The sequence below is a fragment of the Triticum aestivum genome, chromosome 4A (genome assembly GCF_018294505.1).
Source record: "Triticum aestivum cultivar Chinese Spring chromosome 4A, IWGSC CS RefSeq v2.1, whole genome shotgun sequence".
In the NCBI taxonomy this organism is placed as follows: domain Eukaryota; kingdom Viridiplantae; phylum Streptophyta; class Magnoliopsida; order Poales; family Poaceae; genus Triticum; species Triticum aestivum.
The window spans coordinates 710,657,785-710,670,915 of record NC_057803.1 but is presented as its reverse complement, the minus strand read 5'-3'; the positions used below and the strand labels follow the sequence as shown (position 1 = coordinate 710,670,915).

At 47.2% G+C, this 13,131-nt stretch overlaps 1 pseudogene; it reads left to right on the top strand.

Annotated features, from left to right (window-relative positions):
* Positions 1-1,423: 1,423 nt before the first annotated feature.
* LOC123088282 (bisdemethoxycurcumin synthase-like) lies at positions 1,424-3,191 on the top strand (annotated as a pseudogene).
* Positions 3,192-13,131: the final 9,940 nt, after the last annotated feature.

Here is a 13,131-nt window from a genome sequence, read left to right as displayed (position 1 = left end):
CATGCTGGCTTTGTTACGTCGTGCGCGTATGTACGTAGCGCCTACCAGCACGGACTAGCTGTGTACACACTCGGTTGGCTCACATATGTATAGCATGCACATCTGAGCAAGTACACAGACCATTATTGTTTGTTGAATCTAGCCATACGCAAGGACAAATTCGTACTATGACACACCAAGGATTGTTGAATCTTGACACACGTAATATCGCTGGGTACAGCTTTCTTCTTAAGAAGAAAGAAAGGCGATCTCGCCTCCTACCGCCAAGGCGCCTTTCTCCGCCACCGTCCTCCGGCGGCTCCCCTCCGCTGACGACCTCGGTCGTCGGTGGTGAGGTGGGTCGCTGCATCCATGCTGTGGATTGTTTTAGGCATTAGTTTTTTAGGATTTTGGGTTGTTCATCGTCATGGCTTCGGCGGTGGTGATGGCGGCGCCGACTAATAAATCTTCAGATCCTTTCCCAGCGTGGCGATTCGCTTTTCGGGTGGATTTGGAAACCAAATTGTTCAAGGAAAGATGGTGCGGCAGCGGCGGCATCCTCGTCATGGACTTGTGTCCTCGGGCTCCGCCGTTGCGACGGCGTTTGCTCTAGCGCCGGCGTGGAGCTTGGGAGGTAGTCCAGGAGCGGATGCAGATTGTGGTCTGCATCGACGGCATCTAGAAGATGGTGGATCTGGTTTCGTGGTTCGTGGCAGGCAGGTATGGTTTCCTCCTCCAACTTCTTAGTTGGGCGGGGGTGCGAGATCTGGAGTTCGATGTCGTGTCCGGGGTGTTGCCCCGGTCTGATTCGTTCAACAGCAATGGCTTCACCATTATTGGCGAGCCACCTTGGAGGTCCACAAAGCTGCATATTAGCGACGGAGCCGTGTCGAGCTTGGGTGTGGAGGCGACCCGTCATTTTCTCCTTTGGTGGCTACTATGGTGGTGCCTGAGGCAGGTGACGGGCGTTGGTGCCAAGCTTAGAGGATTCTTTAGTCTTGTTTGTAATTTTACTTATTGGCTGGTGTTCCTGTGTGCAAAGGCTAGCGTTCTGCTGTTTTTTCAGTTTTATCAGGTCGCTATGTACGTGGCTTGTACTATAATCCTTATGATATAAATGAGACACGTATTACCATGACAAAAGAAAAATCTTCACATACGTAGGGCCGTTGGATTGATTTATCGTGGAGGGGACAGCTTCGTTGATTGTTCCTCCGCTGTTCTGGAAGAAGTTTTTCCTAACTCGTTGCGCGCGCAACATATATGTGGTCCCATGCAGGATTGTTCCATGCATGCATGCACGAAAAACATGCGAAGGCCGCCGGATTGATTGATCGTGGTACGTGAAGGGGACAGCTTCGTTGATTATTCCTCCGTTGATCTGCATGCACATAGCACATAGCGTGCCGCCGGTCACTTGCCACGCATGTGCTTGCGTCACCGCCACACGGCCTACCCCCCGTATCTCGCCCTTCTGCATGGGGCATGAGCCCTGCTCGGCACGTCCTTAAATACTTGCCGCCTCCTCCCATCTCCCAACGCACATTAATCATTTGATCAGCCTCTCGCCTTGTTTGCTTTGTTCTTTGTAAGGTGGAGTAGGTAGCTCGCTCAATACATACCTCTCTCGATCGTCTCTGCTTTATCCAATTTAGGCACTTGTGTTCAGCTATCTATCGAGTAGGATAGGAGTAGAAGGTAATGGTGTTTTAAAACCTAAGATCGATCGCTTTTCAAGGAAACTGACTCTTTAATATTGCGTGCATGCAGGAAGGCGACCATGGCAAGCAACAGCAGCATCCCAGCCACTACCTTGAGCGAGATCCGTGTTGCTCAGCGTGCGGACGGGCCGGCGGCGGTGCTCGCCATCGGCACGGCGAACCCGCCCCACTGCGTGCCTCAGGAAGACTACCCCGACTACTACTTCAGCGTCACCAAGAGCGACCACCTCACCGACCTCAAGCGCACCTTCGCCAAACTATGCGGGATGACGGGCATCAACAGGCGTTTCTTCCACCACACGGACAAACTGCTCGCCACGCACCCGGACTTGTCCCTCGACTCCCGGCTGGATGTCGTGGCTACCGCCTCCCCCGAGCTCGCTGCGTCGGCTGCCGCGAACGCCATCGCCGAGTGGGGCCGTCCGGCGAACGACATCACCCATCTCGTCGTCAGCACCAACGCGGGGTCGCATGCGCCGGGCGCCGACGTCCGCTTGGTCACACTCCTCGGCCTCCGCCATGATGTCATGCGCACTATGCTCCAGCTCAACGGCTGCGCTTCCGGATGCGCCGCCCTACGCCTAGCCAAAGACCTCGCCGAGAACAACCGCGGCGCGCGCGTCCTCGTGGCCTGCGTCGAGCTCACTATCACCGCCTTCCGCGGGCCCGACGAGGCGGACTCCTTCGACACCCTCATCCCCCAGGGACTCTTCGGTGACGGTGCAGGTGCCGTCATCGTGGGTGCTGAACCCTACGTCCACGAGCGCCCGCTGTTTGAGATGGTGTCAGCCTCCCAGTACATGATACCAGACACCGAGCACATGCTCACCATGCAGCTCAGCAGCGGTGGCATCGGCGGGACCATTGCCACCGGACTGCCAAGACTGGCGGCGGGCATCGTTGAGCAGTGCTTGTTGGATGCGTTTGGCGACCGCCTAGCCGGCATCGAAGGTGTCGTCGAATGGAACAGCCTCTTCTGGGCCGTGCATCCCGGCAGCAGTGCGATGTTGGACCACATCGTCAGGGCACTCCGGCTTGCTCCTGGGAAGCTGGCGGCGAGCAGAACCGTGGTGAGAGAGTACGGGAACATGCTGGGCGCCATGGTGATCTTCGTGCTCGATGAGGTGAGGCGCCAAAGAGAAGATCCTGAAGGAGAGGGAGCTGGCCATGATGAAGGCTGGGGGGTGATGATGGGATTTGGACCGGGGTTCACTGTGGAGACGATGCTGCTGCATGCCGCTACCTAGGTAATTAGAAAGAAGGAATAAAAAACACATGGCATATATATTCAATAAAGTGCATGCAATGCAATCTTTTATATTTCCATATCCACATATCACCTATATATACGTACGTGTAAGAGATGTGAACATGTGGTGTGACAGTGGTCAAGTCCTGTAAGAGTGATCTGCACTATATGGTTATGAATATCACTTTAGCTACTTGTAAGTTTCCTCAATTGTATATTGGGTTCAGCCCATTTCTTGGTCATTCAATTTTTTTTTCTCTGAGTTTCGTGCTGTGTTTTTTCCTGGCCTGTGGTGGGCTTTTTTTTTTCTGGACAGTACCTATATTTTTGCCAGTCCATTTGCATCAGGGCCGAAGCCCATTAACTGTGCGATCAAGCCCTCCTCTCTCTTCCTTTGTTAGATCACAAAGAGGAGGCTCGGCGGAAGTCATATGCAGAGACAGCCAAGGCGTTTTTATGGGAAGCTCAGCCATAGTCATCGCAGGAGTTTGGGACGCAGCTACACTGGAAGCGATAGCCTGCTGAGAGGCCATTGCCTTGGTGGAGGATCTTAATCAACAGCAGCTTATTGTGGCGTCTGACTACAAACAGGTAACCAGGGGCCCTGCGGAGTCATCATCAGAGAGATAAAATCAGGATCGCCACCACTTACTTGTAACTTTTCTTTTGAGAGACGTGAGGTTAATATCGAAGCTCATAAATTAGCTAAATTTGCTTTGTCTTTACTTCCGGGGCATCATGTGTGGTTGGACCAGCCACATGACCAAGTTTGTATCCCACACTCAGTGAACTTTGAGCAAAAAAAAGGCCTTTACCCTAACAAAAAGTTAGTTTTTATTCAGCCTAAAAATTGATTTTTACTTTTCTTTTGTGGATATGTTGAAATGTTGGGTGAGTGTAAATGTATACACAATTACACATAAATACTATGCAATATGTGTGATAACTACATAATTATATTACTATTGTTTGCATACTACAACAAGTGCAATATTGGAGCGATGTTATGTGTATGTTTTCTAATTCTTTTAATTTGTCTTCTTTAAAGGATAATGCTATTGTTACTAATTCATTGTTCTTATTTCAAAAATATATAGTTAATATTTCATTTTATTTCTTCTTCGAGGGTAAAATCAACGCCATTAATTGACTCTTTCTTAGGAATTATTTTTTGCATTTTTTACCATTATATGTTTACTCTTGCATATTTTGAAAGAGCACATTTTTTTTTAATATTGCGTCCAAATTTTTACGTTGTTTGGTTTAATTTTTTTATTTTAGTTCTTCCTAAAGGGTAATATCAATGCCAATAATTTATTCTTTTCTTCAAAAACTTCATTATTTTGATTTTGTTTAAGTCTTTATTTCATTCTCATTGTTCTTCAGGGGTAATATAGTTGTCTCTAATTCATTCCTTCCTATGATTTGTTTTTTGTGAAATATATCCTTTTTTTTGCATATTATAGAAAATCACAATTTTTGTGCAAACCATGTGCAAATTTAGTCAATATTTTTTTCCTTTCTTCTAAGGGTAATATCGATGCTACTAATTGGTTTTTCCATAGAAAGCCTCATTTTTATTTTTTATATTTATTTTCATTTTTTCAAGGCTAATGTAAATTGCAGCAATTCTTTCATAGGAAACTTGTTCATGAAAACTTTCCCAATTATATGCTCATTCTTTCACGTTGTGGCTAATTCCTTCGCTAATAATTAACTATTTCATACAAAACTTCATTATTTTGATTTGAAAAGTAGAGATGCCATGGATCAAATACCAATGCCACTAATTTAGTCTTCTTTAGAAAACTTTGTTTTTTGCAAAAAATGACCATTATATATCTATTCTTGCAAATTATAACAAAGTGAAATTCCTATGTAAATTGGCTGGAAATTTTATCGTTATTTTGGTCAACTTTTGTTTGATTTTATTTCTTCTTTAAGGGTAACACCAATGCCACTAATTCGGTCTTCCTTAGAAAACACAATAATTTAATTGTCTGTGAAGTATCATGGTATCAAACAGAAACATTAGACTTCCACATAAAACTTAATTTCATAACATCGTTTCCCCTCAAACTTCTTCTGTGTCTAATACAGTCCATTCAAACCGCCATGCTCAAATTAGGCCACTTTTTGAGTTGGTTTCCTACATTTAAAGAATTTTTTGATTTCTTGGCCATTAAAAAGGGCAAAATGGTCTTTGATTCAAAATAGCATACAAATCAGCTATGAGATGTTCGAAACTTGACATTGGTTCATCATATCACTAGTAGAAAAAGCCCCATTCATCCAGGTTCGTGAGCCCATTTGTTCCGGTTGCAGAACTGGGACTGAAGGGTCGTTACTAAAGCCCTATACCTTTAGTCCCGGTTCGCCCAGGAATCGGAACAGATGGGGCTCCACGTAGCCGCTGCCGCTTGCCCAGTCAGGAGGACCTTTTGTCCCTATTGGTGCCACTAACCGGTACCAAAAGACTTCCATGCGTCAGTAGTTCAGGGGCTGTGGTTTTTGTTTTTTTCTGAGGGGGTGGGGGGTGGGGTTTGGGGGGTTTTGTAGGGTGAATTTAGGGGTTTGATATATTGTGTTCGCTAGCTAATAGAGAGAAGTGTCCTCTCTTAGCTCCGTGCTTGGTCGACGCTACGTACTATACGTGTAGAGAGGACTCGACACACTAGCTAGCTAGCTAGTAAGCAAATGAAGGAAACCATTAAGTACAGAAGATCGTCATGCACATATATAGAGATAAATGATATCGACCTCTCCTTCTCTGAGAGGTTGGTTGAACAACAAGTTTCCGTATATCTATCAGACGCTACTAGCTACATATATACAATATAAGATCTATTGCAATCCTTAAAGTATGAAGTCAAGTGCCACATGGTATTCTCCGGCTTTGTTGATGACGTGATCAAGAAAGAAACCGCCAATTCCTCTTGAATTGCTTTTATGCGATCATATGGTAGGAGGTCATCGCGCAGCTGACAGATCTAAATCGAAGAAGAGGGTCAATACATGTGTATGAATGAAACTCAACACAAATGATGGTAATAAAATACAATTCTGAATATTTTTCCTTACGCACTTGATATTGTTTTTCAGTGTAGCCCCTCTTACTCTTGGCCGTCTTGTTGTAGATGAACTCAGAAATGTACTATCCACAGAAATTATTTCCTTGTTCCTGCCACAAGCACTTTACAAGAAATAGAGGTCAATCAAACTGATAAGCAAGCATGCTAAATGCTATTGATGAAACTATATACCATCAATGTGTGATGCGCGGAAGTAGGTAGTACTACTTACTTTAGGTTGTTTAAATGCCAGCTCGGTCGGCAGTCCTGGAGAAACTACGGTGAACTTTTTCCGAACTCTGCCTGACAAAGAAAATAATTACTTGATATCAGGAAATGAGCAAAGTTGCTGATATGGTGCTATAATAATGGATTGAACTTACTTCTGGAGCATTCCAGTCATGTCCGCATAGCTAGTCCTCGGGATTTTTTCGTCTCGATCCTAAGATGGTTACTTCTCCCTTCTCAAGCTTAATCACTAGGATAATAAAGTGGAAGCTGCGCACGCATGCACAACTCATCAGTTACATGACTATAACCTCGAGTAATAAGGGCAACTGAATATGCACAAGACAGTAACACTCACCAGAAGTTGTAAGGAAAGAGTATTTTATCTTTCGTTTGATTTTTGAGCAACTATCTGAGCAAGTTGTCCTGGGTCTCTTCGGCTTTTTTTGACCGTGTATTCATGTATGACATTTGGGTTAATGAACCCAACGTCATAGATTTGTGCTTTTCTGCATTCGACGATCTTCAATCTGCATAATATAGTGAGGATAATTATATATACACGCAATGAAAGAGCTGAGCTATATATAGAGAGAGTTAATTACAGAAAGTAGTACTTACAGACAGTAGCAAGCCACAAGTGATTTGTCAAGTCCTTCTGATTGTAGGACTGGAAAAACTGGTCAAAATCAACAGTTAGCAGTTCTTGGCCAATGAAGTCATGGTCCTCTTTAATCAGCATCGACAAAGCATCCTTTCTAGACTTTCTACAGGTGTTGGGGATATAACTAGTAGGTGTGACCCGCCCAGGAGGGGCCGGGGCTTACCCAAGGCGATTCATCAATATGAAGCCCACGAAGATATTTGAAGATGGCGGTTCAGCGAAGGGCCCAAGGCCCAAAGGCGACTTAAGGCCCATAGAGATAAACCGCCATATATGTATAACTTGTATTGTAAGGCAAGATTAGATAGTCACCGAGCCGGACACTGTTTATGAGCCGGCCGGGACTCTGTGAGCCACTGGGCGTCAACCTCTGTATATAAAGGGATGACCCGGCGGCAGTTCAGGACAAGTAACATCAGATCGAGAACTAGGTCAAGCGGATTTCGCTCCCTGGTAATCGAGACATAAGCAATTCCACCTGGCTCCACGACTAAGTCCTTTTGCTAGGACATTTGCCGTGACGTTTCCACAACATTTGGCGCCCACCATGGGGCCAGCGCATGGTGGATTTGAGTTCTTGAAGGGCAGCTTAGAAGGGCTCAAGGGATATGTTGTGGGCCGGATGACTAAGAATCATCACGGCAAGCTCTACATCGATGACGCAGGTTGGGCCCCCGACATCGGATCAATAGAGTATGGGTACCGGGTCCCCTTTGGCGAAATCCACGTCTTCATTGGCAAGATTGGCGAGCCGGGCCTTGAGCCGGACATCTGCACCGACATAGTCGAGACGGCTCAGCGTGCGAGACCCGCCCGAGCTCAGCCCTCCGTGAAGCATGCCTTCATGGGATGCATCCACGGAGGGGAATTTTCTGAAGGTTCTATGTCTGGCGGTGAGACGGCCATCTACTCTGATGGTGAGTCGTCCACGAGTGAGACAGATTCGTTGTATCAACTGCAAGATGGCGGGCTTGGGGGTTGTTCCGATGGCAGCAGTATTCCGAACCCCTTTGAGCCACCGAGCAGAGTCGGGATCTTCATGGCTGGTACCCAGCCTGGGCTAAATTCTTCAACTGCGGTAGCAATGACTTCCGGTCAGCAGCGGTGACAGCAGCCGGGGCAGGAAGCTCTGTGCGCCCGCCGACTCAGGTTTTGATGTCTCTGATGGATAAATTAACGGCTCTGCTAACAGCCGTGATTAACCCGGTGAATCAAGCTCAGCATGATGCGGAGGTGGCGCAGCTACGTGAGGAGATAACACAAGCTAAAGAAGATCTGGCAGCAGAGGACGTCAGGATGACCGCGGAACGGGTGGCTCTGGATGCTCAGGCTCAGCAGATTCAGACGCGGGCTTTTCATCTCACGATGGATCAGAACGCGTCTAATGAGGTCATGAGGAGAAGGCACCAATCCCGTCTGCCTACGGTGTATGAGCCTATAAACCTTTTTCGCACGCTTGTTGCAGGGCCCAGTAACCCGCCGGAGGCAAACCGTACAACAACACCTGGGGCAGGAACACTGGTTCAGCTACGTGTCATGGAACCCCCACGTCTGAATACTGCTCCGCCTCAGCATGTACCAACACCGCCGAGTCATTATTATAATCCACTGGAGAATATGATTGATGTGGTAGCGTGATTGGCGGCTCTCCCAGTCGATGGCGACTCTCCGACGGCGGTTGAAACACGAAGGGTCAGAGAACTTGTTCAGACGGCCTTAGCACAGCAGGAGGCGGGTTCTTACAGTAGAGACAGGATTCATTCAACTCCACGTCCAAGCCAAAGCCGGAGTTATAGCAGGCACATGGACTCACCGGCCGTTTCAAGTAATTCCCAGCGCCGTGATCAGTCGCGTGGCCATGACCCGACACGTGATGGAGCTCTTAACTTGCGTGATCAGGACAGAGTGCGTCGACAAATTGAGCAGGCGGCTCAAATGGCCGCTCAGCAGGCGGCTTATCAGCCCCTTCCGGTTTATCCGACGACTTCAATTGAGGCAGGTGTGACCTCAAGGACTGGGGGCGTACCTTGTTTGGTGCCAGCTCTGCGTAACGAGCGTTTGCTAGAAGATTTCAAGGGACCCCAAAAGGTGCCTAATTACACGACCGACTTACAACCCGGGACATGGACCGAAACCTACAAGATGGCTATGGAACTGATGGAAGTCAGTGAAGCTGCAATGGCCAAGTACTTCACCATGATGTTGGATGTAATGGCCCGTACTTGGTTGAAGGGGCTGCCACCTAATTCCATCGGCTCATGTGCAGAGTTAATGGACCGATTTGTTCAGAACTTTAAAGATACATGCAACTAGCCCATGTCGATTGTGGACTTGACTAATTGCAAGTAAGCGGAGGGTGAATCCACGACCCATTGGGTGCGCCGCGTCAAGGCCATAATACATTCATCTGATAAAATGGATGCTGGCTAAGCAGTCTTAATGTTGGAGAAAAATTACCGTTTTGAGCCTCTGAAACAGAAGCTAGGGTGGCTCAAGCGCGATTGTAATGACATGGGCCAGCTGATGGCAGCTCTAGTCAAATATGCCGATTCTGATAGTACCAAGGATCTCGAGTCTGACAATGAGAAGACAGGGAAAGAAAAGACGAACGGCAACGCGAAGGGACCGTAGCATAACCCGGCGAGTCAAGGGGGCAATAACAAATGTAAGGCTGATGGCAGCTCGGAGTTTGTGGCTAACACCAATGCGTAGGCCAACAATCAACGACGAAAGGGGAGGCCGCCTCCTCGGTCTGGCGGGTCAGGTCCCACTCTTCAGCAGTTGCTAAATGAGCCATGTCCAAGGCATGGCACTCGAGAGAAGCCGACCACTCACCTGTGGAAGGATTGTATGATTATGCAGGCTTTCAAAATTCTAACATGTTTGACAGCAATCATGGGCCGGGCGGCGGCTCAGGCGGCGGTTTTCATGGCCCGGGTTATGGAGGTGGCGGCTCTAATTTCGGCTTTCAGGACCACCAAAATAATCAGGGTGGTTATTGTTGGAAATATGCCCTAGAGGCAATAATAAATTGGTTATTATTATTATATTTCCTTGTTCATGATAATCATTTATTATCCATGCTATAATTGTATTGATAGGAAATTCAGATACATGTGTGGGTACATAGACAACACCATGTCCCTAGTAAGCCTCTAGATGACTAGCTCGTTGATCACTAGATGGTTACGGTTTGCTGACCATGGACATTGGATGTCGTTGATAACGAGATCACATCATTAGGAGAATGATGTGATGGACAAGACCCAATCCTAATCCTAGCACAAAGATCGTGTAGTTCGTATGCTAAAGCTTTTCTAATGTCAAGTATCATTTCCTTAGACCATGAGATTGTGCAACTCCCGGATACCGTAGGAATGCTTTGGGTGTACCAAACATCACAACGTAACTAGCTGGCTGTAAAGGTGCACTACGGGTATCTCCGAAAGTGTCTGATGGGTTGGCATGAATCGAGACTGGGATTTGTCACTCCGTGTAACGAAGAGGTATCTCTGGGCCCACTCGGTAGGACATCATCATAATGTGCACAATGTGAGGGGTTGATCACAGGATGATGTGTTACGGAACGAGTAAAGAGACGTGCCAGTAACGAGATTGAACAAGGTATCGGCATACCGATGATCAAATCTCGGGCAAGTACAATACCGCTAGACAAAGGGAATTGTATACGTCATCGATTGAGTCCTTGACATCGTGGTTCATCCGATGAGATCATTGTGGAACATGTGGGAGCCAACATGGGTATCCAGATCCCGCTGTTGGTTATTGACCGGAGAACGTCTCGGTCATGTCTGCATGGTTCCCGAACCCGTAGGGTCTACACACTTAAGGTTCAATGATGCTAGGGTTATAGGGAATAGATATACGTGGTTGCCGAATGTTGTTCGAAGTCCCGGATGAGATCCCGGATGTCACGAGGAGTTCCGGAACGGTTCGGAGGTAAAGATTTATATATGGGAAGTCCTGTTTTGGTCACCGGAAAAGTTTCGGGTGCTATCGGTAATGTACCGGGACCACCGGGAGGGTCCCGGGGGTCCACCAAGTGGGGCCACCGGCCCCAGACGGTAGCATGGACCAAGTGTGGGAGGGGACCAGCCCCAGGTGGGGTGGTGCGCCCCCCCCACAAGGGCCCAAGGCGCCTAGGGTTTGGGGAGGGGGCTCCTCCACCTTGCTTGGGGGGCAAGTTTCCCCCTCTCCCCCCCTTGGCCGCCACCGTAGATGGGTTTTTGGAGCAGCCGCCCCCCTTGGGGTGGGAACACTAACGGGGGAGCAACCCCCTCCCTCTCCCCTATATATACTTGAGGTTTTGGGGCTGCCACACATAAGAGTTTCCACCTCTCCCTGGCGCAGCCCTACCTCTCTTTCTCCTCATATCTCGCGGTGCTTGGCAAAGCCCTGCTGGATTACCACGCTCCTCCATCACCACCACGCCGTTGTGCTGCTGCTGGACGGAGTCTTCCCCAACCTCTCCCTGTCTACTTGCTGGATCAAGGCACGGGAGACGTCACCGGGCTGCACGTGTGTTGAACGCGGAGGTGCCGTCCGTTCGGCACTAGGATCTCCGGTGATTTGGATCATGACGAGTACGACTCCTTCAACCCCGTTCTCTTGAACGCTTCCGCTTAGCGATCTACAAGGGTATGTAGTGCACTCTCCTCTCTCTCATTGCTAGTCTCTCCATAGATAGATTTCTGCTACGTTCCCCAATAGTGGCATCATGAGCTAGGTCTATTGCATAGATTCTATGCACGAGTAGAACACAAAGTAGTTGTGGGTGTTGATTTTGTTCAATATGCTTACCGTTACTAGTCCAATCTTGCTTCGACGGTATTGTGGGATGAAGCGGCCCATACCGACCTTACACGTACACTTATTTGAGACATGTTCCACCGATTGACATGCACTTGTTGCATAAGGTGGCTAGCGGGTGCCAGTCTCTCCCACTTTACTCGGATCGGATTCGATGAAAAGGGTCCTTATGAAGGGTAAATAGCAATTGGCATATCACATTGTGGCTTTTGCGTAGGTAAGAAACGTTCTTGCTAGAAACCCATAGCAGCCATGTAAAACATGCAAACAACAATTAGAGGATGTCTAACTTGTTTTTGCAGGGTATGCTATGTGATGTGATATGGCCAAAAGAATGTGATGAATGATATGTGATGTATGAGATTGATCATGTTCTTGTAATAGGAATCACGACTTGCATGTCGATGAGTATGACAACCGGCAGGAGCCATAGGAGTTGTCTTTATTTATTGTATGACCTACGTGTCATTGAACAACGCCATGTAATTACTTTACTTTATTGCTAAACCATTAGCCATAGTAGTAGAAGTAATAAGTTGGTGAGACAACTTCATGAAGACACGATGATGGAGATCATGATGATGGAGATCATGGTGTCATGCCGGTGATGATGATGATCATGGAGCCCGGAAGATGGAGATCAAAAGGAGCAAAAAATGATATTGGCCATATCATGTCACTATTTGATTGCATGTGATGTTTATCATGTTTATGCATCTTATTTGCTTAGAACGACGGTAGTAAATAAGATGATCCCTCATTAAAATTTCAAGAAAGTGTTCCCCCTAACTGTGCACCATTGTGAAAGTTCGTCGTTTCAAAGCACCACGTGATGATCGGGTGTGATAGATTCTAACATTCACATACAACGGGTGTAAGCCAGATTTACACACGCGAAACACTTAGGTTAACTTGACGAGCCTAGCATGTATAGACATGGCCTCAGAACACAAGAGACCGAAAGGTCGAGCATGAGTCATATAGTAGATACGATCAACATGAAGATGTTCACCGATGATGACTAGTCCGTCTCACGTGATGATCGGACACGGCATAGTTGACTCGGATCATGTAATCACTTAGATGACTAGATGGATGTCTATCTGAGTGGGAGTTCATTAGATGAACTTAATTATCCTGAACATAGTCAAAAGCCCTTTGCAAATTATGTCATAGCTCGCGCTTTAGTTCTACTGTTTTAGATATGTTCCTAGAGAAAATATAGTTGAAAGTGGATAGTAGCAATTATGCGGACAGTAGAAGGCTTATGTCCTTAATGCACCGCTCGGTGTGCTGGACCTCGAACGTGGTCTGTGGATGTTGCGAACATCTGACATACACGTTTTGATGACTACATGATAGTTCGGTAATGTTAAATGGTTTAGAATT